Raw genomic sequence first — 25,579 nt, 5'->3', positions numbered from 1 at the left:
TAGCACAAGTCATCATCTCTTTTTCCTTTTTGCTTTAACTTGACCAACTTTTCCATTAGCTTCAACACATTAGGGCAATAAAGGAGAATTTCTCTCGGAGTGGTATGCTCTTCTTTTGATTAGTTACTAATATTGCAATAGCATAGGTTTCAGTTTTTCATCATTGTGGAAGTACAATGTTTCAGTGGGAAGGTAAATAGATTTATGTCTTGGGAAGAATGTATTTCAGTTGGCGTATGATCATTTATTGGCTGTGGCCTTTCCACAGATGGACATACCATTCTTAAATACTTGCTTGTTTTCAGCCCTAATTGCCTTCAGAACTGTGCTGCCATGCACTGGCAAACCATTTGGCTCACCCAAGAAAATTGAATTCCATGGGATCCATGGCATTTTCTATGGAGGTTTCTTTCTCTAGAAATCTCTTCTTGCCTTTGCCCCTCATTAAATTGAAATGAATCATTTTTCGGGGTTTTGTGTATAATATTAATCATTCTAGCATGTAAAGTAACATTCCTTTAATGAACAAACCATAGTTTACTTGGTAATTGTCTTATTATAATATTCAATTTCTTTCCTAATTTTTTTTAAATGTTATTTATTTTGAGAAAGAGTGCCTGTGTGTGAGGGAGGGAGGGGTAGAAAGAGAGAGAGAGGGAGACAGAGAATCCCAAGCAGGCTCCACGCTGTCAGTGCAGAGCCTGACATGGGACTCGATCTCCTGAAGTGTGAGATCATGACCTGAGCTCAAATCAAGAATCAGATGCTTACCCAACTGAGCCACCCAGATGACCCCTTGCTAATTTTTTTCAATGTATGCGGTGTGGTGAATATCTTTATTTACAAAGTGTTTTAATATGTAGGGTTATTTCTTGCAGATAGATTCACCTAGGTGTAATTTCTTGGTATTAGGGTATAACTAGTCTTCAGATTCTATTTATGTATTTTCATGTTTCTTGATAAATTGATCTTCTTGAGAGTTTCCCATTTTACCTTCCTACTCAGGAATTTTCACTAGCTCTCCATTGCCTCTGGTCTAAAGCCCATACCCCTTTAATTGGCCTTTCCCCATTTTGTTAAACGTTTTCCTTTTTGTTTTAACCACCTGCCTAACACTGAGCGTTTACATTCCATCTAATTTTTCCACATTATAAAAAGTGGTGCAGGGAATATCTTCATGCATTTTAGCTTTGCATGTGTTTTGGGATTATTTCTTTGGGATAAATTGTCCGAAATGGAAATAGTGGGTTCAAGAATGTAAACATTCCAGAAAACTGATAGCCAGGCTTCTTTTAAATGAGAAGATACAATTTATATATTCACTACCATGTGTAATCTTCCTAGCAGTGGGTATTATTAATTTTTAATGTAAGTTTAAGAGAGTGTAAAGGGGGAAATCACCATGTTGTTTCAATTTCTGTTGCTTTTATTAGTAGTGAGACTGAACATTTGCCCACATTATTTGTTGGCTAATTGTATTTTCTTCAGCTTAGCTTTCAAGGCCCTATGTAATTTGGACTTGCCCTTTTCACCTTATCTCCTAAATATTCAAACCCACAAATATGTATTAAACTCTTACCAACTACCAACAAATACATATACTCTAACCAAGCTAATCTCCCTACTGTTCCTTTGAATATGTTATGATTTTCCTTTTTGTTGCTTTTGTTCCTGCTTTTTCTGCTCCTAAAATGCCTGTCCCTTCTGCTTACAGTATGCTGGTTTTTCCCATTCTGTGGAGTTCAGCCTGAATCTTTTTTCCTCCAGAAAGTCTTCCCTGACCCAACTGTGGCTTCCTTGAGAGCAGGGCCTGTGTCTGATGCCCCTTTTCTACCCCAGTGCTTTGTGAAGGGTCTGCCTTATATAGGAGGCAAAGAAGTGATAGATTGATGTTACTAAGAAAATGTATGTTGAGTTAGCTCTAGATTTAAATTTTGGCTCAGACTTCAGACAAGTTATTTAGTCCCTTGACCCTCCGTTTCTTAATCTCAGAATCATCATAAATTGGGGATGATAATAGGACCTGTCTCCAGAGTTGTTACGAGGAGTAAATGTTGCAATGCTTATAATGGGCCTGGTTCAGTAATGCTTGCTGTACAGGAATTTCATTTAATGGGAATTGTCTTTTTTTTTTTTTTTTTTAAGTTTACTTATTTATTTTGAGAGAGAGAGAGAGAACATGAGCCTGGGAGGGGCAGAGAGGGAGAGAAAGAATTCCAAGTAGGCTCCATGCTTATCAATGCAGAACCCATTGCGGGACTTGATCCTGTGAACTGTTGAGATCATGACCTGAGCCAAGATCGAGAGTCAGACGCTTAACCAACTGAGCCACCCAGACGTCCCTAGTGAGAATTGTCTTTAAATTAATTGAATGAGTAAACCGGTCATCCCAGCACTCACTGCCCTCCCTTTCTTTCGGGCTCTTCCTGGTGTACTGCAGATGGGGTGTGCTGTCTCTCTTGGGCTGCTATTGCTTCTTGTGAATTAGGTATGGACTCTGGAATCAATTCCAAGGTCTTGAGAGGGCTTGTCTTCCAAATTTGTTGCTTATTCTGATGTACCATGTAAATACTGATGTGTTGAGTATGATTGAGTAGCTTTGAAAATGAAGGCAAAGCAGGGATGAGCACCTCATTTTCCGTCTAAATAAAACCTTTACTGGACCTTTACTAAGAGAAATTATGTTCTCCGAGGGCCTTTTAAGAAATGTTTAGTTTTGTTGCTTGTCCAGCCAAATGGAGTTAGTTATTCAGTAAGAAAATGGTAAAAATATCCAAATAACACCACCGGATTTCACTTTTCCATATAGTGTTTCAAAGTGTTGCATTCATTAGTATTTGTGAGAAACCTATGGTTAATACCACAAGAAGTCATAAACTAAACCAGATTTTCCCCCTTTTTAACTTTTACATGACTTGGATTAACAACAGTGTTACTCCCTAATTTACACCTGGGATTTCCAAACCTTCTCAAAAAGCTGTAACAATGATTCATATTTAGTCACCATGTGACTGGGTTATTTTCATTTATTGAAAACATAAACAACAAAAAATAGCCTGGATAAAGATCTCCATGTATTTTAACTAGTGACAGATGCTATGATCAGAATTTCTACTTAAGTCAGGCATTTTTGACATACACCTCAAGCCTCGCAATTAAGCTTTATGCCTTTCCAAACATAACAGTTAACCAATAAACCAAAATATCAGCCTGGTCTGGCTTAGCTCAGCGGTCTTTTGATTTCTTCCAGTCTGTTTGATGTGGAGGCTTATTGAGATTTATCTACTGAGCTGTTCATAGTTTGTAGGGCTGAGAGCACCGGCTATATTATATAAGATTCCATTAATGACAGGAGAGTGTAGACAGTCTCTATGGTGTAGATAATTGAGTCAGTTGTGCTGGCCATGGTTTTGTTGACATTTTTAAGACTTTTGTCAAGCTTTTTTATTAATAGTCAATGATTTTTCCTTATTTTTAAGTTTATACTGTGAGCCTCAAAACAGATGTAGTTCAGTTGGTTCAACTTAGTAGAAAGTTTTTTAACTTTCAGTAGAAATGTCTGTGTAGATTTGGACCAGTTTATCCATAAGGAAAATAAACATAGAAATATATAGTAACCACTTATAAATATTTGCTATGTGGGGGGGGGGGGTCAGACATCATTCCATTGTATTGTTCATCATAGTAATAATGCCACTGTTCCCAACTTTATAACACAGAGGCTGCAAAGGACTTTCATACACTTACCTCATGTAATTCTGGTAGGATTACTCAGTAAGATAACTGTCCTCGTTCTAAATAAGATACTTGGAATTTAGATTATTAATTTGCTACATATCTCATATCTTCTAATATGCAGGGGAGCTGATGTTTGAATTCAGATATGACTCCTAACTCCGGTTATTTTCCCGTCACACTAAAACTTTTTGTTCTATAATATATAGTATTTCTAAAAGTTACAAAGTTCTGCCAAGCAGCTTTCCAGTGGTTTCATCACATCCTCTTTCCTGAGAAGCAGGGTAAAATTACTCATGTTTAGGTTGCTGGAGATAGAAAATAAGATTGCACTGGAGGAATAATGAAACATATTCATTCCTTCTGCCTCAGTTGCCTCATGTATCCAAATGGGGAAAATACTAGCACTTACCTCGTAGGGTTTTTGAGTGGATTAAATGAGTTAATACATGCAAGGAAATTAGCAGAGGCCTGGCACAGAGAAATGATAATACATTTAGCTATTTTTAGCATTCATTTACTCAGCTGCATTTATTCATTCATTGCTACCTACCAGGTAACATGCTGGACTTTGGAAGATAGTAAGTCAGAGTCTGCCTTCCATGGTCTCATAACCAAGTGGAGGAGATGATCGATACGCCAGACTGCACACCATTAGCATGAAGGTTCTGTTTAGAGGCATGCAAGGAGGGATTCGGAAGCACAGAGTAAAGATGAGTAACTACTCTTGGGAGGCTTCCTGTAAGAGGCAGGGTCTGAGCTTGAAGGATAAGTAGAGGTTAGCCCAGTGAAGAAAGGCGAAAGGCAGTCTCGGAAAGGGAGCCAGGAGAAGTGATGAGGGTGGTGAAAGCTTGGTATAAGCGTGTTTCTTCAGGCCAGGGGTTCTTGAGGACTTTAATATGATGCCATGTACTGTGACTCTCCAGTCACAGTGCAGTTACTCATCAAAAATATTGAATCACAGAATCCTTTCTTATGGAGTATCTTAGGAAGAACTATGTTTTAAAGAACACAGGTGGGGAAACTCTGGGTGGGCTGGGTGGTGAGAAATTAGTTTAGGTCAGAGGTGGGGTGGGCAAGGAGGACAGAGTTGGGGACATTGATTAGAGACATTAAGGCAGTAAATGTGACAGGACTTGATAAAAAACGAGAGGACCAGGGAAGAGGAAAGACGGTGGGATGGTTGGGCAGATTTGGGGCTTGGGATAGTGTCTGGGGCTGATGGTACCATCTGCAGAGGTAAGAGATTTAGGAGTAGAAGCATGTTTGGGGCCCAGCAGTGGGGAGGTTGGTGGATACCATGTTCAGTTTTGGATCTGTGTTTTGAGATGCCTGAGGGGCATCCAGTGGAATATATTCACGAAGCAGTTCGGTATACTGGGTCTGGAGCATACGAGTGAGTCCCTGGGCTGGATGAAGGAGTCATCCGTGTATAGATGGTATTTCATGCCTGGAGAGTGCATGAAATAACCCAGAGGGGTGAGGATAGACTCCTAGGGGCATAATTGTTTAGGTGACCTGTGGAGGAAGAGGATCTCTCAGCAGAGATTGAGTAGTTCAGCAATCTGGTATTCTTTGGGACATGCTTGTCTTTTCCTCTGTGAGCCATGAGTATTTTGTTTTGTTTTTTTGGAAAGAGCCTGACTCCACCCATGCAGGATATCTACTCTGCGGGCTACTCCTTCTCCCAAGAATCTGGGAAGTTGCAGAAAGAGGCACTTCACCCACACCCTAAGCTCTCTGAGGAGAGCCGTGTGGTATCTTGCCCAGCCCTTCCAAGCTCAGTGCTGGGAGGTGGAGCCATCTTGAATTGTTAAGTTTTTGAGTGTTAGGTCCTTAAATGTAGCTGGAGAAATAATGAACGAGAAGTATTCCACTGGATTAAACAAGTTCAGTGGATTTTAATTTTCCTGATAAACTATTATTAAGAAATTGTTTTGGAGATTTACTCTCTGAGTAGGATTAGCTAACCTACATTTTTCATTTGGATAAGTAGTTCTTTAATTAGCAACCAAGATTTAGGGAATATTTTCCCATTGCTTTCTATAGCGTGGGGAAGGTATGTGAAACTGCCAAATGAAGGTTTTCCTCGTGATAGCCAGGAGCAGGGAAAACAAGAGGAAATTATAATATGTTAAGGGAAAGGATTCTGTTCATCCCGTGTGCCTGCTTTTATCTTCAGTTCTGGAAGTCTCTGCCGGCAGGGTTTTCTTTTTTTTCCTTCCCTATTCTTGTCATGCCAAAAGTTGCATATTTCTGGCAAAATGTTCATTACTGGCAAGGGGTGTGCAAGAAATCCTTTGCCAGAGAATTAAGCAAGCAGAAGTCTGTCAAAACAAATATTCTAGTTTGAAAATACAGTCCTGCGGGGGAAGGGAGAGGGGCGGATAGTGGAGGAGGCCAGGGCATGTTCTGAGGCTGCGTATTTATTTCATAAGAATTCTGTGTTCTGAAAGACTGTTGCTTGTAGGAATGCTGGAGGAAGCAAGCTTGTGCTAAATTAAATGTACTGATGAGCAAGAATGGGTTTTCTGGGGATTTTTGTGTTTTGTATCCAGCTCATATGGTGACAGCCTTTGCTAAGAGTGAAACATTTTGATAACAAATAAGCCTTTTAATTTAAGAGCCATTTAACAAAACTTATGTTTACATGGAAAAACTCTCAGACCTGAGGATATTAAACATGTATAAACAGTCACACACATAAACACACAGTCTACTTCGTAAGCATTTATTTGGCTGGAAAATGCTAACTTTATATAATCTCAGTCTTAAAAGTATTGGGTGATTGGTTCAAAAAAAAGCAAAACTTGTTTTTTCCCCCCTCCTAACTTTTCCTTCTACTTCTTCCTTTGTACCTTAAAAAAAAAAAAATCATTTTACAGAAGAGTAAAATTACAGATTGGGTTAATGCAAGGTTTTTAGATTTCTTTGCAATATAGTTGCTTAAAGCTACCATTATAGAAGTTGCTCTTCAAGTTGGAGAAACATAGCCTGGCATTTTTACTTTCCACTGGGATGGGGGTGGGGGCTAACCATATTAAGCCTCAAGAATGAAAACCGTTGCATGCAAAAGTGGATTTTGAGGATTTCCTGACCACATATCTGTATACAGCCGAAATCGTTTTTAGAGAGAATTTTTAAAACAAAATGTACTGCATTCTGTAATATTGAAGTAAATGATCACCCATAATAGGATATATTAGTAATGAAGAAAATAATAGTAATAAAATACATACCATTTTATTATTCGTTCATTCTTACCTCCTTTTGGCAAATTTTAGACTTGCCACCATAGGCAATTCAAGAAGCACATGCCTTCTTCCCGAGCAGTGGGAGGAAACCTTCCTGTTCTTTGATCCTCCGATTTGATATACTTTAGTTACTGGAAGAGACATTAATTAATGTAAAATTTCTTTAATTTTAGTAATTCAAAAGAATAAAATTTTTTTGAGGGGTTGAAAAGCTCATGGTGCGCCATTGGAATGTGCCTTTAGTAAATGTAACGTTTGTTTTCTAAAGAATTATAACAACATACTTAAATTCCAGAACAGTAAGCAAAATAGCTTAAGTTCACTGACTTGAAAAAACATTCTTTTATACTGCACGGTTCTAAAATAAATACTTAAAAGAAACAGAGAGCAGGCCATTCTATCTTGGATTTCATTTTCCTTCAGATAGAACAGCTAGAACAAACATTCTTGCTAGTTAACATTGCCTGTGTTTTTATGCAGTTAATAACTGACCTGTCAATCACGCCCTATATAAATACGGTAGTTGAATGCTTTCTGCTTTAGAAGCACTTTTATTTACAAGAGCTGCCAGCCAAGATTTCCAAAGGACTCCACGGGCTGTTTGCTTTGATCTGTTTTGAGGGCTGGTCTCTTTATACCTGTTGGTTTGCTATTTATGATACCTTTGTGTAATCAGGTATGGGGAGAGCAGATGTGCAGAATAAACATGTCTTAAGGAAACCGAGGCTCAAGAGAAATCATGTAATTATGCACCAACAACTTTAACAAGAGAGAGAGAATATTTTCTTGAATCAACTTAGTTGCTGTCATGACAAGGAAACAGATGTTATGGTATTCACCCAGAGAAGGGAAAGATTGTCTCTTAAATCTTGTTTGTAATGAGTGGAGGTGGTGGTGGTGGGGTGTGTATCCCCACCCTTTGCTGCTCTCCTTTAGATTTGTAAATTGCTGAGATGTTGCAGCTCTTCTCAGTTGACTTTTACCTTTGACCTTTTTTCATTTGCTCCTTCCCTAGGAAATGTTTACCACATGTCTCTGTCCAAATAATCATCTCTCTGTGGGCGTTGTTACCTTTGCATTTTCAACTGCAAATGCCTTTTAATGTTTAAGATAGGTTTCAAAAAAGGGTGGCTTTTTGTTATGTGTTTCATGATTTTGATTTGGAGTTGCCCCCCAGTACTGAGGGGAACTGAAAGCCAAATGTATCTTTGTAACCCCACTATGCCAAACTTAGTGCCTCTAATAGCATAAGGGTTCAGTGAATGAAGAATGGCAGAAATTAAGAGACACCAAAAGTCTCTTTGGTCTTGTTTCCAAAACCATCTACTGAGTTTAGTTTCTTTCATCTTTCGATTAAATGTTGCCCTAATAGTTCCTCTATATTATGTTTACATACCGCTTTTCTCTAGGAATCTGAACATTCGAATATATTGGAGAGGTTGTTAATTTTATTTGACTTTGAAATTAAAAAGCTTCCTCTATCTTTTTTGAACGAAACATTTTGCCAATCACTCTTCTGGTGCTTTTGGGGGAAGTGACATAGACATTTGAGGGCACTTCTGGTTTTTCACCCTACTACTCTGGGAAATTCTCTTTATACTTTTCTTATTGATTTTACTGACATTTTTTGGTCAGCGACTCTCCCTTTTGTGACACTGGTGTGAATTAGATTTTCTGTGGAAAGGTGCCTGAACACATCCCAATCAGGTCTTTTATTAACCAGAGTTTTCTCCTTGCTTTGTTGTTGCTCAGAAAACTTTCAAAATCCAGAGTCTGTAACCGGTACCTTTGCTATTTATTTGGTTCCTTGTTTATAATTTTTAAATGCTAGTGTCTTTATGATGATGATAATAGTATAAAGTGTAAAGTATAAAATGTAGCCCCAAATACCTTTGGTTCAGCAGCCTTCCCCAGATAACCACTCGCCAGAGTAAAATCATTTCGTAAACTCTCAGGTAGATTAAAGCTTGGCTCTAAACCCTGTGTTCCCTTTACACAGCTTATGGGGGTCAAAGGTGGTAAAGCCCTGGGCTTGCCTGGAGCCAGTGCAGGCGAGTGCAGTCATGCTGCCTTTGTTGAGGCAGGAGCCTCTAAAATGTATGAAACTGCCAAAATTACATTTGAGCATCTTCGGGCCTTTGATTGGAAGTTGAGTGTCACAAGGCAGCCCAATATCAGGCCAGAGAACCAAGTAGGAGTAAACTTGGGTCGGCCATGCCCCCAGACACCAGGGCAGAAACTGCCTCGCCATCGATACACAGAGGGACAGTTTTGTAAGTCCCCGGTACTGCTTAATTGGCAGATAAGCAGAGAGAAAGTCCCCTCTAATATTTTCATTTCACGTTCATCCAAGGCTCAAACCTATAATTAAAATTTCTGAACAAAGACCCTATTAACGTACAGCATCCAGATTGATGACTAACAGCTCTTCCTTCCAGGTACATAAGGAAATCTGTAACACTTCAAGCAAAAAAAGAAAAGACCCTAGTCAGGTTTGGGGGAGGGTGAAGTAAGGGAGTGGGCATAGTTAGGAATGGGTTTGCCTTTCAAAAGTCACTTTTCATTGCTGCTTAAAATGGACCTTTCAATGGTTGCTGCATTTTCTCAAGTATGTATGATTTACTGAATGACCTAAAACTGAGTCACAGTAATATGACTTTATTTAAATATCCAATGAAAATATGCTGGCTTCTAAATTTTCAAACATTGTTTAGAAAAATCCTTTTTTAAATTCTTTTGTGTGAGCAGTGTAGGCTTATGTGAAAACGCCTAGGACAGACCCAAACACAATTCATCATGTTACTCACTTGCCAAAACTTCAAGCCTCTTTATGGTATTTGAGAAATATGGCTTCAATTCATTAACTTGGCATTCAGGACCTTCCACAGACCAACCTGTTCTCTCCTAGAGGAGACTTTTTGTTCCAGCCCTCTCCATGGCCCTAGGCAGGCCTTACACATCCCTGCCTCTTCAGTGTCCTCATGCCATCCGCCCCCTTCTCCTACACACACTCTTTTCCTCCTTCAACCACCCCGCATGGCCAAGGTTCACTTGAACGAGTTCAGGACCTCTCTTCCTCTGCCTTTCCAGATCTGCCAAGCTCCTGGCTGCCTCACTTCTTGTGAAACTAGTCTTCCCTGAGCATCCCTCAGTAGGCTCTCCCTTCTGCTTTGGCCTTCTGAGCAAGGCTAGAGCACCGCTCTGGCTCTTACCACACCGGTCCTTCACTCATAGCTTGGTTTTGTTTTTCCATTAATTTCCATCTTGTTTTTTAAACTTGATTTTAAGTTCCGTGAGGCGTAGAATTGTAACCTCTGTCTGCTAGTGTCCTCCAGAGCACTCAGCCCAAAGCTTAATACAGATTTGTCAGTTGGTTGATTGATTGGTGCACATCTCAGGCCTGCGGCTTGATATATTTGCAGTCTGTAAAGACACCGAGCTATTTTCAGAACCACTGGGTACCTTTGTACCAGGTTTATTTTTTGGCTCGTGCTTGGTGTTGGAGATGTTAGGCCTAGTTCTTTCCAGAAAATCTCTTTTCCAAATCTTCGCATCAACAGAATGGTGTTATAGTCACACCCTGGAGCAGCTTGACCTGGGTATTGCCAACTCTTTCTCAGGCTGACTAGCTGACCCACGTTGAGTGTTCCTCACATCTCATTTCAGCTTTCCGTGTTACTTTTATTTTTAATTAAAGGAAACCTTATTTCTGAGCCCTTTCTTGAACCAAAGGCAAGGGAGTATTCATTAAACGTTTACTTTCTTGACTTTAATTCACTTTAGCAAGTGATAACTCAGGTGGGATTATTCCTTGACGGTGATCTGACAGGGTCCTTGTTCGTGGCAGTTATTGACGTTTCCAGTATTAACCTTTTAGGTAGAGCATGGAGCCAGCGTCCTGGTGTCTGAACCATATAAGGAACTGGCTTTCTTTTAATTTTGTGTTTTGAATTTGAGGAAGATGCAGACTCTGCCAAGTTGGGACTTTCGAGACTTCGGCGCTTAACTCATTTGATCTGAAAATTACTGGTAAAATTACTGCTTTTGCCAAGTATAAAACCAAGTCTTAGAATAGCGAGTGCCCTGGTGTGACTGACATAGCATGCTTTGAGGCTTCTGAAAGCTCAGGCAAGACTTGGAGAAGAGATTTTGATGTGCCAGTATGAACGCACGCACACAGCGGTCAGTCCTTCACACCTGTGTAACGCTTTTTGACACTCTTGCATTTACCGACTAACATCCCTCTTGAGCATGAGCTAGGAGCCAGGCATAGTGCTCAGTTCCTAGGATATGATGATGAGCAATCACCACATATTTTTCTTCTCTGTTATTTTAAATTATAATTTTTAATCTGTTTCCTCTTACTAGCACATCAGCTCCTTGGGGATGGGTCTTTGTCTCCTTTACTGCTGTGTCTCCAGCATCTACAACAGTGCCTGGCACATAGCAGAAACCCAGTAAATCTTTATCAGTGTATGAATGAAGTTCTACAGTGAGGGAAGTATTGCTGTAAGAGCACATGGGGGATACGTGTAACCTGGGCTTGGGGGAATCAAGAAGGCACCCCAGAGCAGGGAAGATAATGACTGAGCAGAAGGATATGCAATGTTTAGCAGGGAAAGAGGAGGTGAAGCAGTGGGGGGACTGCTCCTGTGCAGAAGTCTGGGGGTGAAATGAGCCATCACAAAACATGACTGCTGTGCAGAGTACAAGTAAGGTGGGCAGGAGGTGAGGTGGGAGCCTTGGTAGCCAACTCAAGGACATGGCAGCAAGGAAACCATTTTAAGATTAAAATAAATTTTTTTTAAATGTCTATTTTAGAGAGAGAGAGAGAGACAGAGACAGAGCATGAGTGGGGGAGGGGCAGAGAGAGAGAGGGAGACACAGAATCTGAAGCAGGCTCCAGGCTCCGAGCTGTCAGCACAGAGCCCAATGCAGGGCATGGACTCACGGACCGCGAGATCATGACCTGAGCCGAAGTTGGACGCCCAACCAACTGAGCCACCCAGGCGCCCCACGACAGGACTAGATTTGTTTCAGTGTGATCAGTTTTGCTGCTGTGTAGAGAACCCACGGTAGCTGGATTGGAAATAAAAGCTGAAGACTGGGAGATCAGTTTGTTGGAATAGTTTTGTTTGTTAGGATAATGTAGACTGGTGGTACCCAGACTTTTGGGTTTCATGAGCCAGCAAAATTTTTTTTTTTAATTTTGAGGCTCAATATAATAGAGTTGCTGACCTTTTCATTTGGTTAAGTAAAGACATTAAAAAAAAAAAACCCATCTGTGAGAATCATTTCATAAAATAAAGAACATCTTTCCATACATATGCACAAATACACACCACACACACAGGAGAGTCTCAAATAAATGTTAGCTATTTAAATGGAATACGTTGTAGCTTTATGCAAAATTTATTACATGGCCCTGTTTTGTCTCCTGACCCCCGCTTTTCCATTTTCCTCATCATTGGGCACCTGTGTGGTCTGATATTTGTAAACCATTTGATATAGCCTAGGAAAAAATGTTGGTGATCTGAGTTGGAATAGTGACAATGGTGATTAGAAGAAGGGACCACAAATGAGAGAGGAAGTAGAATCAGTAGAACTTGGTGATTTCAAAATGCTTTCAGATCTCTTACCTCATTTGATCCGAATGGTAGCCATGTGAGGTGGTTGGGCTAGGTATAATTATCCCTACTTCACAGATGAGGAAACTGAGACTCAGAAGTTAGGTGACTTACTTAAGTCACGTCTGATAACAACCCATTGAAGTGGGTGGGACTTTAGATGGGTGGCTCACCCACCTTGACCTTTTTGGTTTTGCTCAAATTTCAGGGAAGAAAGGAAAAGGAATCATGGGCTTCCTGTGAGTCATATCTTTTAGGACAAAACATATGATATAGTCCATCCTTAGAATAAAACAGTATTTCCGTGATGACTCTTGGATTCAGTCTTGTTTCGCAATATCATCCATTACGGATCCATGAACTTGAGTAACCCTATTTAAATTAGGTCAGAGGAGACTAAGAGGCTTCTTTGGCTGTATTTTCATTTTTATCCTGTGTTACCCTTTATCCTTTCTATAAATAAGCCTTGGCCACCCTATTTATGGGATTTTGTTGGGGGGGGGGTGGTGGTGAAGAGGTGATGAGGCTCTGTGTGTATGTAAGGATATTTATCTCCTATCACCTGGTGTGCTGGCTTTTCTTCCCCCTTCCCTTTTCTTCCTTTTGCTGGCTTTTCCCCCCCTCCCTTTTCTTCCTTAGCATACTTGCAGATTAAAGTAATTTGGTGCTATCTGAATTCCAAAAAGACTAGAATAGACTTTATAAGGGACTGCCTCTTGTTGAAAGACAAAGAAAGGAAGTGGAAGTAAATAAAAAGAACAACATTGGGCTTAAAAGAAGGAAAAAGTGAAGCAATAACAATTTGAATTGGACAAAAGGAAAAAATGTATTAGAAAATATTTGTGGGTAGTTCCCTGTAAGTGGCTTTATAAACAACATTTTTGGTGTGCAGTCATAAAATCCTCTGACCTATGAAACACCAATTTAATGGAATTAATTACAAATAAGATGGAATGCCAGAATTTACATATGAAAACTATCATCAATTGTTCCTTCAGTTAGTTGTTTTTATTTACGCTTTATATCAATCATTTTGTAGGCTCCTTGTTTTCTGGCAGATTTGGAGACTTTCTGGAAAACTGTTAGAGTGACTTGAAATTATTTCCGTACAGACTCAACTGCTAGCCAATCTGTTGTAATCACAAATGATTATATGAGAACTATGGTATTATTTTCTAAGGATGAAATATACTTTTTTTGAAGCATCTGCAGCTATTTCTGTGTATATTCAGTTATGGAAGTATCTGGTGTTGCCACTAGAATGGACACATCAAAAACAAATACTGTTTTCTTGTAATACGTGAGAGGAGTGTGAGAACAGCATTGTACGCTGCCCTTTTCATTGTCTCACACACATCTGTGTGTGTGGGTATGTGTGTATGGGGGGGCTGTGGGTGTGCGTGAGTGTGTGTGTGTGAGAGAATGTTTACGTTTAGACACCTGAACTGTGTTTTTTCTACCCATATGGATTTATCCATCTCATTTTATAGCTTTCTTCCTGGCCTTTGGTTCTTATATATAATTTAGTGTATGATTACTGCAAAGTATAGGTGTTAATGTACTCAAAATAATACCTTAATTTTTTTATGTGAAACCCAGATTTTATCCATATTTCCAAATGCCTGCACTTAATGTATTTTTAAAGGCTATTTGCATAGCAAGAATGAAAATGACCTGTGTTCTCTGGTACTCTTGGATCTTAGGATCTCAAAGTGTGTTGACCTTAATGGTAATTTATACCAATCTCCTCTCTATTCCTTTCATCTCTCTTTAACGTGGGGAGGGAAACAAAGAGGGCCGGGTAGCAGGAGCCAAGGCCAACGAACAATGCAAGTATAATTTGTTGAGAAGGTACAGTGTTAGATTTGCCCATGTATTATCTCATTTCTCACAGTAACTCTACAAGAGTAGGAACTATTATTCCCATTTTATAGAAAACAAAACAGAAAGGTGCTCAGCAAAGTTGGACAAATCATTCAAGGTTACACTGCCAATAAGTAGTAATGGTCTGGTCTAGCTGATTCCAAACCTTTGCTCTTTCTGTACATTGTGTATCCTCATGCCCACTCCACCACAGAATAAATAATAAATGGAATATGGTCTCAAATTTTACTCTAGAATGTAGTAGCAGCCTTTTCTAAAATATTACGCTGTGCATATTATAAAAAAAATATGTTGGCATTGGAAATAGGCTTAATATAGGCAGATAATGAATATTTGAACTACCTAAGTTTATGTGGCATTATTACCTTTGTCAGACTCACGGCATTACTTTACTTTAAATGTGATTATATAATTAAGATGAGTATTTGGCTTAACATTGGGGAGTCATACACATTTTTAAGACTTTACTTGGGGGTATTTATATACTTCAAATATTTATTGGGATGTATCTTTGCAAGGTTAGGTGAAACATTTTACCAAACTCCCAGTTTCAAGAAGCCTCTGTTGGGAAAGGTTAAATAGCACTGTGGAGTAAGTAGTCTTTTGGCATTCAAGCAGTTCCTCTGCTCAAATAACGGTGAGTATAATTGATGGTCTTAGTAATAAGGTCATAGAGTCAAAAAAGAGTTACCACACTGTGGTCAACATTTTGACCATAAGGAACACTATGTAAAAGTTGGTTAGCTGAAAGGATTTCCTGCCTCCTTAATAACTATTGTGCCTCTGTTTCTTTAGAGTCATAGCCGAGTTGGAAAGAAGGGAAAAATCTTTTAAGTAAAACATTTTGTGTTTAGAATTGGTGTTCTTTATTTTAGAATTGGTGTTCTTTAGATTGATACAATGAAAAGCTTCTGTGGATGAGTATAAACCAGACCTGTCCTTTGAATAAAAATACCCTTCTGCCATGTTGCTTATTCCAAGTGGTCATCATTTGTGCCTTCTTTTTGTTGACCTGTCTATAACCTTTGTTTGACACATTATAGAACTTCAGGTTTCTGGTTTTAAATACTAGAGTTACTCTTTGCATTGGAGTACATGTGTGTATGTGTGTATTTGTGTAACAGGGAGAGAAGTACTACAATCAAACAGCTGCCATCTAAAATTATAACCAGTATTAGGAAAAGAATAGAGTTTTTTTTTTTTTTTTGAAAGGATTAAATAGAAGCAGACATAATATAGGGAACAGAAGAAAATGTAAAAAAAAAAGTTAATATTCTCAGAGAAATAAGATAAAATTGATTACATGAACTAAGAACAGGATGGTATCTTTAAAGGAGCAACCGGAGAATAAGAAAGAGCTCAAGAAATTTAAAAATATGATAACCCAAATAAAAGTTTCAATACATAGGATGGAAGACAGAGTAAAGTAACTCTTTCAGAGGTAAAGCTAAAGAGAACAAGAGGGATGGAATATGGGAGAGAAAAAATAAGAAAATTAGGTTATTTCAGGAAGTTAAATATCCAGCTTATGGAAGAGCTGAGAAAATTGAGGGCAGGAAATTGTCAAAGAAATACTAGCACAGGAAAATTTCCTAGAAGTAAAGGATGCGAGTTCCAGTACAATGAATAGAAAATGACCCACACCGGGACACATCATCATTCAGTGTCTTCAGTTTTGAAGAGAGAGAAAAACAACCCCAAACAGTTCACATATAGAGAATTAAGAATCAGAATGGCCACGGACTTAGATGAAAGAAGTTAATGGAGCATTACCTTAAAAATTCTGAAGTCATGCGATTTCCTTCTTCGTACTCTTTAGTCAGCTAGACTATTGTTCCAATGTGGAGATAAAGTAGTAGGAATGTACTTTCATTCAAAACGTTTTTTTAGTTAAGGACAGGGAAAACTAGATTTTTTTTTTTTCCCTTTCTACCTCCAGAACATAAGTGAGAGGAGCACCTAAATATTTTGTAAAAAGCAAGTTCCCAAACAGCATTTGTTCAACACACCAATGTCTGCCACTCCTCCAAAACAACTGTGTATATTCCATGTATAATTTTAATGTTTTTATATGTGTGTAGGAAAGGTCTAGAATGGGGCAGGGTGAAATTTCTTATTTACTCTGCGTATTGTCTGATTTTTTTTTTAAAAAGTATACATTAATTGTAATCAATAGGATATAACTTAAAAGAAGGGAAGAAAAGAGACATGACTTAGTCCTTCATTTATTTTTTAAAATATAGGAAGTGTATGCTATGTCTGTCTCCTCTACTAGGTGCTGTAGGAGATACAGTTGAAGTAGCAAACACAGCCTCAGCCTTTGAAGGATTTTGGGTCTGGCTGGTAAGGGGAAACACGCATGGAAGGGAATCGCTCCCAGCCGTGTTGAAAGTCTGCCTCTGTGTGATCTCAACGTACAGGCTACTCCCAGGGCCAAGCAGATGGCTTTCCAGGGTCTGTAAAGAGATGGCAGCCTTGTAACTTCAGAGTACTTTAAAAAAACCAGCATTCGTGAGAACACCAAACACAGGATCCTGATCTTGGAATGTCTAGTTTAATAAATTTCATTTGCATTTCTATAGAAACCATCATGCTTCCTGCTGCCAACCCCAGGAGCCAGAGGTTAGGGTTTTTAATAATAATAACAATAATGAGTTATACTTATTCCAGATTAATTTTCTGGCTCTCCAAAAAACAAATGGCTAAGATGTCCAAAATGTTCCTTTCGCAACTCTGCCAAGTGCTGGCTTCTCCTCTCTGTCTGGAGATCCAGCCAATCTGTTGAAAATTATCCCATTTTTTTGAGTACTTCCAGGCAGCTGCTCAGAGAGAAGACTAAATCCTGCAGTCTGGGATGGACAGCCACAAATGGAGACTCTTTTCCATACTTCTGCAGCAGAAGAAAATCACACTTTGTGTTCTGAGTCTTATTTCATTCTTTCTCTGTATGAATTTGGGAGAATGTACATCAGACATCGTAACATACTTAGTTGTGGACAACAATGTGTATTAATTGGGAGTGTAACATTTGCCTGGTGACTACTTGTTTTTTCTAAATGTTTTTGTCTTGTTTTCCTTGTAAATAAGCCTTGACCTGAGCACTCACAAACTTACAAACAACACAGGTTCACTGGGGAAAAAGAAGCGTTGAGCCTACATAAGTCCATACCCTGTTATATCCTCTTTTCTGGTTTGATTTGCATGAGAGTTAGAGGTTTTTTTGGTTTTTATTTTTGTTTTTGATTTGGGGGTTGCGTGGAGGGTGGTTAGAGGTATTGTTATAATGTGTTAGTAAGATTCTCTTAATTTGAGTACAGGAGAGACTTGAGACTTATTAGACCAAATGGAAGATCTGTCGTCCCGTGATCTCTGAAAATGCTTTGTAGGAGCAGATGGATAGATTTTGAAAGATTAGTTTAGCTGGCAGTTTGCCTGTTCATCTACTCCCTTTAAAGTCGGTGGGTGGGCCTGGCTCAGTGCATGGGAGTGGAAGCTCAAGTTGGGAACCTTAATCTAACTTGACCAGGCTGATTGACAGCAATGGAGAGATGGCTGTCTGACCCAATGGCGGGACATGCACTCCTTTGAAAACTGGCTTGTCTGGGCCACAGGGTCCTCTGCTTGTTATGCAGATGCCTCGCACAGGGATGGTTGGGTTCCCTGTGTAATAGAAACCCTGAAAAGTCTGGTGGCTAGATTGCAGAACAAGAGAATTGGGTTCTAGGCCTGCACTTTCCTCCCAACCTGTATTTTGATCTTGGGAGACTCCCTTAATTCCTTTGGTCATCAGTTTCCTCATCTGTGAGATTAAATGATCAGAATAACAGACTTCTCTGAGAGTCCTTCTAGTTCTAATATGGTCCTTGAAGGCTGGAACTCTGTTGGCACCTTCCCTTCATTTTAATAATACAAACTGGCCAATTAATACTAGCCTTAGTGAAAATGTCTATAAAGTTTAGAGTAGGATCTTAAAAAAGTTAAAAGAATAAAAGTGTTACAGGGATAGAAACCAGAAAACTTACTTTGAAATACTGGACCTTATGCTAAATTAGTATATTGTTAATGAGTAAAAGAAATTTCTAGGTGATTTCTTGCTCGCGTTTTGGATGAGGCAGTTTCAGCACTGTTTGAACTGTTTGCATGTTGAGTGCATATGCTTAACTAGGAGATTAATGCTTATACGATGCTCTTTAGAATTTTCAACTAAGGGGGCGCCTGGGTGGCTCAGTCGGTTAAGCGTTTGACTTCAGCTCAGGTCATGATCTCACGGTTCGTGGGTTCGAGCCCCACATCGGGCTCTGTGCTGACAGCTCAAGAGCCTGGAGCCTGCTTCAGATTCTGTGTCTCCCTCTCTCTCTGCCCCTCCCCCACTCACACTCTGTCTCCCTCTGTCTCAAAAATAAATAAAAATTAAAAAAAAATTTAGAATTATCAAATAAGAATGTCTGTAATCCTGCACGGTTTATAGAGTCAGCCTGATGGGGATAGGACTCCTGTGGTTGAAAAGAAGATAGCCCATTGTTAATTGGGGACACGATTTGTGGAGGGAGCCCTGAGAAAACATTCAGAAGGCAGCAGGTATTTCCTGAGTGCCTCCTAGGTGCCGGCACCACTCTAGGTGTTGGGGTTGGAGAAGAAACAAGACAGCTTTTGGTGTCAAGGAGCGAACTTCCTAGTGAGAGGAGACAGAGTTGAAACATGTTTGATAAAGCAACGGCATTGTAGGGAATAGTGAGCGGTGGTGCACGGAGTGTGCTTCTTTAGCTAAAGAGGTTGGAACAATGGGGATAATAGGAAGGAAGGGGGTGAGGAATGTGGACTTCATCTTCTAAAGCCTTCAGACTGTAAAGTGTGCCTCTCAAGTCCACAGAGGTGTATCAGGGCCTGTGCTTGCTAAGGATGAGGGAGGCCAAGGTGATCATCACTCACCTCAAGCCTGCTTCAACCAGAACAGTTCTGGATTCGTTTTGTTTTGTTTTGTTTCAAATACTGGAATTATATTTGAAAAAAGTTGTCCTTTGCTTTAAGATTTGGAAAACCACTGCCTTGGAATAAATCATTTATGTTCATTCTTGCCCCGTAGTACTTTAGCTTTTATATTTTGGCGGTTGTGATAGATAGGCAGAATAATCCCCCTACCCATGAGTCCCAATACCTGGAACCTGTAAGTGTTACCTGGTAAAGACAAGAGGTCTGTGTCGATGTGATTAAATTAAGGATCTTGCAGTGGGGTGATTATCTTGGATTGTTCGGGTGGGCTCTAGTGCAATCATGGATAAGAGGAAGGCAGGCGCAGGTCTGAGAGACAGTGTGAGACAGGTCTGAGAATGCAGTGTGGCCACAGAGTTAGAGGTTGGAGCCACGCAGCTACTGGCTAAGGGAGGCCAGCAGCTGCCAGAAGCTAGAAGAGGTGAGAATCAGGGTCTCCTCTAGAGCCTCTGGAGGTGCCCTGCTGGTACTTTGACTTTGGGCCATGTTATTGATGCAGTTTTCTGGCTGCCAGAGCTGTGAGAGAATAAATATAGTAATTAGGTTAGATTGTATGTTCCTTGATGTCAGCATCCCTTTTATTTAGTATTACCTTTTCCACAGAGTCTAACTCGGTCCCGTGTTTTAGTAACCTGTTGCTGCATAACAAACACCCCGAAATATAGTGGACTCAGGTACAGCTCATCATTTCTCACGGTTCAGTGGTTTTGGCTGGGTTTGGCTGGTTGAGCTTCACCATGTGGTGTCACGTTGGATCACTCAGGTGACTGCATTCTCTGAGACCTCAGCTGGGACTGGAGGAACCCAGATGGTTTCCCATTCACACGTCTGGAACCTCAGCTGGGGGGTAAATGACTGGGCAGGGGGAGGTGTGGGTAGCACAGAAGTCAAGTCTTCAAGACGGTGACTGCAGAAGCTGGTATACCTCTTGAAGCTTGAGGCGGAACTGGTACAGCATCACCTCCGCTGCCCTCTGTTGAGTTGATCTAGTCTAGAGTCACAGGGAGAGGAAATAGGCCCTACCTCTTGAAGGGAGGGAGGCATGTACATGTAGTGCGAGTAGTAGGAATTATTGCTGGCCATCTTTGCGAACAGTCTACCACAAACCGTTTAGAAAGTGACTATCAAATTAGTTGTTGAAGGTGGACCGATTCTGAGATTTTATAGATGATGGGATTTAAAAAAGAGCATTTCCCAAGAAACAAATTTCTAGTGTTAAAAAAAAAATCCATGTAAGCTGCTCAGATGGGACCTTGCACACACGAGGAATTCAGGAGATGGCATGTTTACTGATCATCTGGCTGTGTGATGGGTAGCATTGTATTTTTAGGTCCACCACTGGGCCAGGGATTCCTACAAGGAGAACGGCAGGGCTCTTCCACTTCCCTCCATGTGTATAGTATAGTGATGGCTGACTTTGGGCTTAAGGAGATTCTCCACCTGGAAAGCAGCTCCCGAAGGGAAGGATTAGGGAAACATTCAAGAAGTCCAAGCATTTCATGGCTATCTACGGAGGATAGGAAGAGACATGAGATTGGCAGGAGACCTGGTCAGAGTCTGTGCACTCAGAGCAGAGGCCCTGAAGAAGATGCCTTTCCTTTAATTTCCGTCATGGTTTGCCTGAAATTTAGTAACAGGACTTCCTGGTGGAACCATTGCAAGGATCACAAGTGCTTGCTGGGTGTGAGATTCTGACCTTGGGGCCTCTGACATCTGTTCGGTCCAATCACTCATTCTGTTTAAATGACCACTACTCAAAGGAGAAATGGTGGTGTCAGGCCCGCTCAGTGGTGGAGAGAGGATTCTAGGAACAGAGTCAGAGATGGATGGTCCTCCTGGTAGGGTTCCAAGCCCAGATTTCTTCTTTATTAGTTGTTTCTGTTTTATTAGTTTGCATTTGCCCATCCTTTGAAATGTGTGTGTGCTTTGTCTTCTTTGTAGGTTTGTTTCCATTTGGGGGTACTGTTTTTCTTAAGATGCGCTTGTTCTTTTTATCAGCAATCACCGTGGCAAGGAGACACAGGCCCTGCGCTGCTTTCTCTCTTCTAGAGTGGTTTTATAGGCCAGAATCTGGGGAGTAGCTAGGTTTTAATAGTTTATTGGGTTCGCATTTGAAAAACCGACTGAAAACCACCAGGCTTTTGCCTTCAGCGTTTGTTTTCATCTAATGAAACCAGGTTTATGGTGTTTACTCCATGGCCTGTGAATAAGTCCTGTTTTTTTAAAAACCAGGCACAAGCTATGCCTTTGCTGCTGTTTACTATGGAGTTCCTTATTCTGCATGTTGTTGCTTGCCTTTGCAAGCTTTCTCTCTTTATACCTTTGCACATTACTCTCTTGATCCCTGTTCCTGAGATGATTCAGAATGATAGGGGATCTGTATGTAGGAATTAGGGGTTGGAGATAGCTCCGTTTTACTTGTAGCACATTTCACCAAATTCTTCTTTTCATTGCATCATCATTTTTATCAGGATGCTTTTGTTAAGCTCAGAAGCATGTGTTTCTGGCATTTCAACTTCCGTATGTGTGGCAGATCTTAGGACAGGGTCTCTAAGAGATAGAGAAGCTTGATTCAACTGAGATTTTCCGTGGCTGTTAGATGGCAGGGGGGAGTCAAAGCCCGCCAAAACAGCGAAAGCTCAGAGGCTCTCAAAAACTAGACCCTTGGCATTACCAAAATTGGATGTGGAATGCGCAGGCCAAGGGAAGCTCCGAAGGTAGCTGGAGTCAGGACTGCCTTCCACATGTGGCTTAGCAGGATGGGGACGAGTTGTTCTGGGCCGGTGTCTGGGTCAGTGCCCAAGATGTATGTTCGAATGTAGGAAAAGCACAGAGTGTATACCACACTGAGGCTACTATATTCAGATGGGTTCATACTGACATGGGACAGTGTTGTTGGAACAGTGTTGAGTGTAAAAAGCAGATTATAGAAGAATGTATGAGGAGGAGAAAGGTGTAGGTGGACAGACAACAGAATAGACCAGCAGCTATATTTGAGTGGTGAGTTTGTGGTGGTTTTCAGATTTTTCTTTGCATTACCCTTTACTATCTAATTTTTCCCCAATGAACAAGTAGGGCTAGACTAATTTTTAAAAAGCTTTTAAAATAAAACAAAACAGTGCTGGGCAGGCATTTTCATTCATTCAGTAAACCTCTGTTGCCTGCCTGCTTTGTTCATAGCCCGGGCTGGGCTCTGGGAGAGCCTACCACTCAGTGAATCGGAGGAGCAGTGCCCTGGGGCAGCTCACAACCACTCTGTGCTCTTGGCACCTTATTCCTGGTGCTGGGCAAGTGGATTCCCTCAAGGAGCTCCTGTGTTTCCCCAAGGGCCTCTCAGAGGTCGTGCCTGCATAGTTCTTACCTGACGAGATGGGGAATAACTCCCCTTTTGTAGAGTCTGACAGTCCCAAGGTTAAAGCTGCTTTCTTCTCACTCTATCCCAGCTTTTTTGTTTTCACCTTTGTCTGTCTGTTTTTGGTGTTTGGTGGTCTCCTTTTGTCTTCCTAGAAGCTTGAATTTACAGAGATTCTGTTTTTCCTTTTTGGTCATTGCTTCTTTTGTTTCCGTAAAGTTGCCAGGCTAGTTTCTGGCCACAGAGATGAACAGGTTTGAAATGCCTGTCACTGGAGAATTTACCCCCAGGCCTTGCTATATTTGTGGAGATGACCTATCAGCCTGTTTTCTTATATGGGTGAACTAGAATTGAACTGTTTGCAAATGAGTGAGACAAGCTTTATATATTTGTGTTTCAGAAATTTCAAGCCCTGGCAGGATACTCAGTTTATTAATTCAGATCATGATTTTGAATGTCCTTAGATACAGCTAGTGATTCACTTTAAGAAATTTTAAATTTGTTGCCACCTTAGTAATAATTCCTTTTCTCCTTGATTAGGATAAATTGTGTTGAAGTTGGTTGGGTAGTTAGGTGTCAGTTGGGTGGGTATCAGTCCCAGAGAAAAGAAAAAATTCATAACGCATAGGTTTGAGGGCATCTATATTAGAATGTTTTTCTTCTCTGGCTAATACGACTTACTCATTCATGGCCAGAATATTTACCAGTCATCCAGTGTTTACGTAGAATTGTGGTTTGTATGAAGAGCGATGCAAGGAGGTATGAATATGGTCTCTTACCTATAGATATTTATGCTCTGGTTGAGGTGAAAAGATACATTCAGTGAATGTCCAGTGGGTCCATTGGGTCACCGTGTTCTACCCTCTCTCGAGTCCAGCCTATCTTCTCTTGACATATCTCTCTGCTGTTCAGAAACTTTCGATGCCTCTAAGACACAGGCAAAGCTGCTTAGTCTGGCGTTAACATTTCTAAAAACTTGTATGCCATCCTGTCTTTTCTACCTTCACATGTCATTGAATTCCTCGATTCATCCAGCCAGTGTATCTACCCAGTGGGATCCTGTACTTACCCACCCTCTCCATACTGTTTTCTCTCCGTTTTAATCCATTCTTACCAATTTTTCAGGACTCATCTTGGTTTCCACGTTTCCCACAAACCATTCCCTAACCTCTCTGGCTCCCAGTGATATCTTTCCCAACTCCACTGTTACTGTAAGCTTCAGTTATTTGACCCTTAAACTGGCTTGCCCTACCTTGTTAGTTGTAGTCTATGCATGTGTCTTGTCTTCCTAACCAGATCTTAAGCCCCAAGAGCAGTGACTATCTCATATTGTTACTATCTTCCATAGGACCTAGCACAGTGCTTAACATGAAGTGTGTAGGTACTTAAAATATTTGCTACTTTCCTGAGAAAAATATGATCATACTACAGGTTTGATGAAGTAGAAATGAGAGGTAAGTCTCACATGTTCCTGGATTCACATATGAACTGAAATAGTCTCGTGATTTGGGCCTTTTAAAATAAAGCTATAGGTTACAGGCAGCGCAAAACCTATGAGGTGCCCATGAACCGTAGGCGTTTTGTGTAGTTGAGAATCAGTAGTGAGTGAAGTTTGAATAAGCCCCTTGGACAATTCTGATATCCTCCTACACCATACCTCTTGAGACTCTGTTTTATAATACATGAGAATTGTTAATATCGCATATCCTTCAGGCAGCACTCTGTACACATTTAGCCAACTCTTTAGTAGCCCTTGGCTGATGCAGACTTGAGATGATGCTAACCCGGTGAGTACTCAACTCTTCTGCATTTGCAGTGAATTGGAGCCCTGGTCAGAAATAGAGTTGACATTTTCTTAACAAGTTTCGAGAAGTCTGAGAATGCTAGAATAGAAAGCAATTCCTATGTGCTCAGAGTACCTGAGCAAGGTCAGAATTCTCCTTAGAAAATAATTTCAGTTTTTCTTAAACCCTGTCAGATGCACAATTGGTGCTTCAGAGTCCTACATCATCAAGCATGGCGCAATAATTTTAAACAGAATATTTTTTTAAAGATGTAGTCAAAACCCAGCAAGTTATTAAGAACAAAACTGTTACTTAAAACATTCACCAAATGTTTAACTTTGAATAACGTACCTTCTTCATAGATTCTGCAACATAGACAAGTTGATAAATACCTGCTAAGGTAACTGAATGAGGTAATTTGCTGTTTGGAACAATTAGTTTTAATTCAATGAAAACAATGACTATAGTTTGAGAATAGTAGCTCCACGGCCCTTTTCTCTGGCAGTATTTGTGGTCAGCAGAGCCAGTTATTTACCAAGGCAATTTCTAGATCATTGTGATGCAATCATATGGTCTGCTTACATGAGAATACTTCTCTTTCTGACACAACCAAGAGATATCAGACCATTAAGGAGTGGCTTACTCCCCTGGAGATATTGATTCCTCAAGAAGACATATCCACCAGGCCTTGTGGTGTAGATGGAGAGATTCTGTATGGGCTAGTGTATGCAGGGATCTCAATATTTAATTCATATAAAGTTTTAAGTGACCACTAAAAATGGAAACTGAGGAGTTTCCTGACCAGTTTTGCTTAGAGGTACTATAGAATGTAACAGTGGCCTGTAGCGGAATGTTTTTGTGGTCTCCCTGTGTAAAACACTGACCCTGCAAACCCCAGGTTTGCAATTTATTAACAAGGAAGTTTACATGTCATTGTTTGTAAAAGTAACTTCA

General features: G+C 40.3%; 1 protein-coding gene and 1 long non-coding RNA gene across 5 annotated transcripts in view; one reads left to right on the top strand and one right to left on the bottom strand.

The window, feature by feature from the left end:
• The window catches only part of THADA (THADA armadillo repeat containing), a 325,833-nt gene that overhangs the window by 111,427 nt on the left and 188,827 nt on the right, over nt 1–25,579 (top strand). The window lies entirely within an intron of this gene.
• On the bottom strand, nt 17,104–25,118 carry LOC122215989. Its single transcript, XR_006200643.1, has 3 exons — nt 24,977–25,118; nt 19,676–20,005; nt 17,104–17,443 (listed from the first exon to the last, which is right to left on the bottom strand). It is a non-coding gene; the product is annotated as an uncharacterized LOC122215989 (long non-coding RNA).

The sequence above is a fragment of the Panthera leo genome, chromosome A3 (genome assembly GCF_018350215.1).
Source record: "Panthera leo isolate Ple1 chromosome A3, P.leo_Ple1_pat1.1, whole genome shotgun sequence".
Taxonomy (NCBI): Eukaryota; Metazoa; Chordata; class Mammalia; order Carnivora; family Felidae; genus Panthera; species Panthera leo.
The sequence above is the reverse complement of the archived record's forward strand: the minus strand, read 5'-3'. Positions and strand labels throughout refer to the sequence as shown.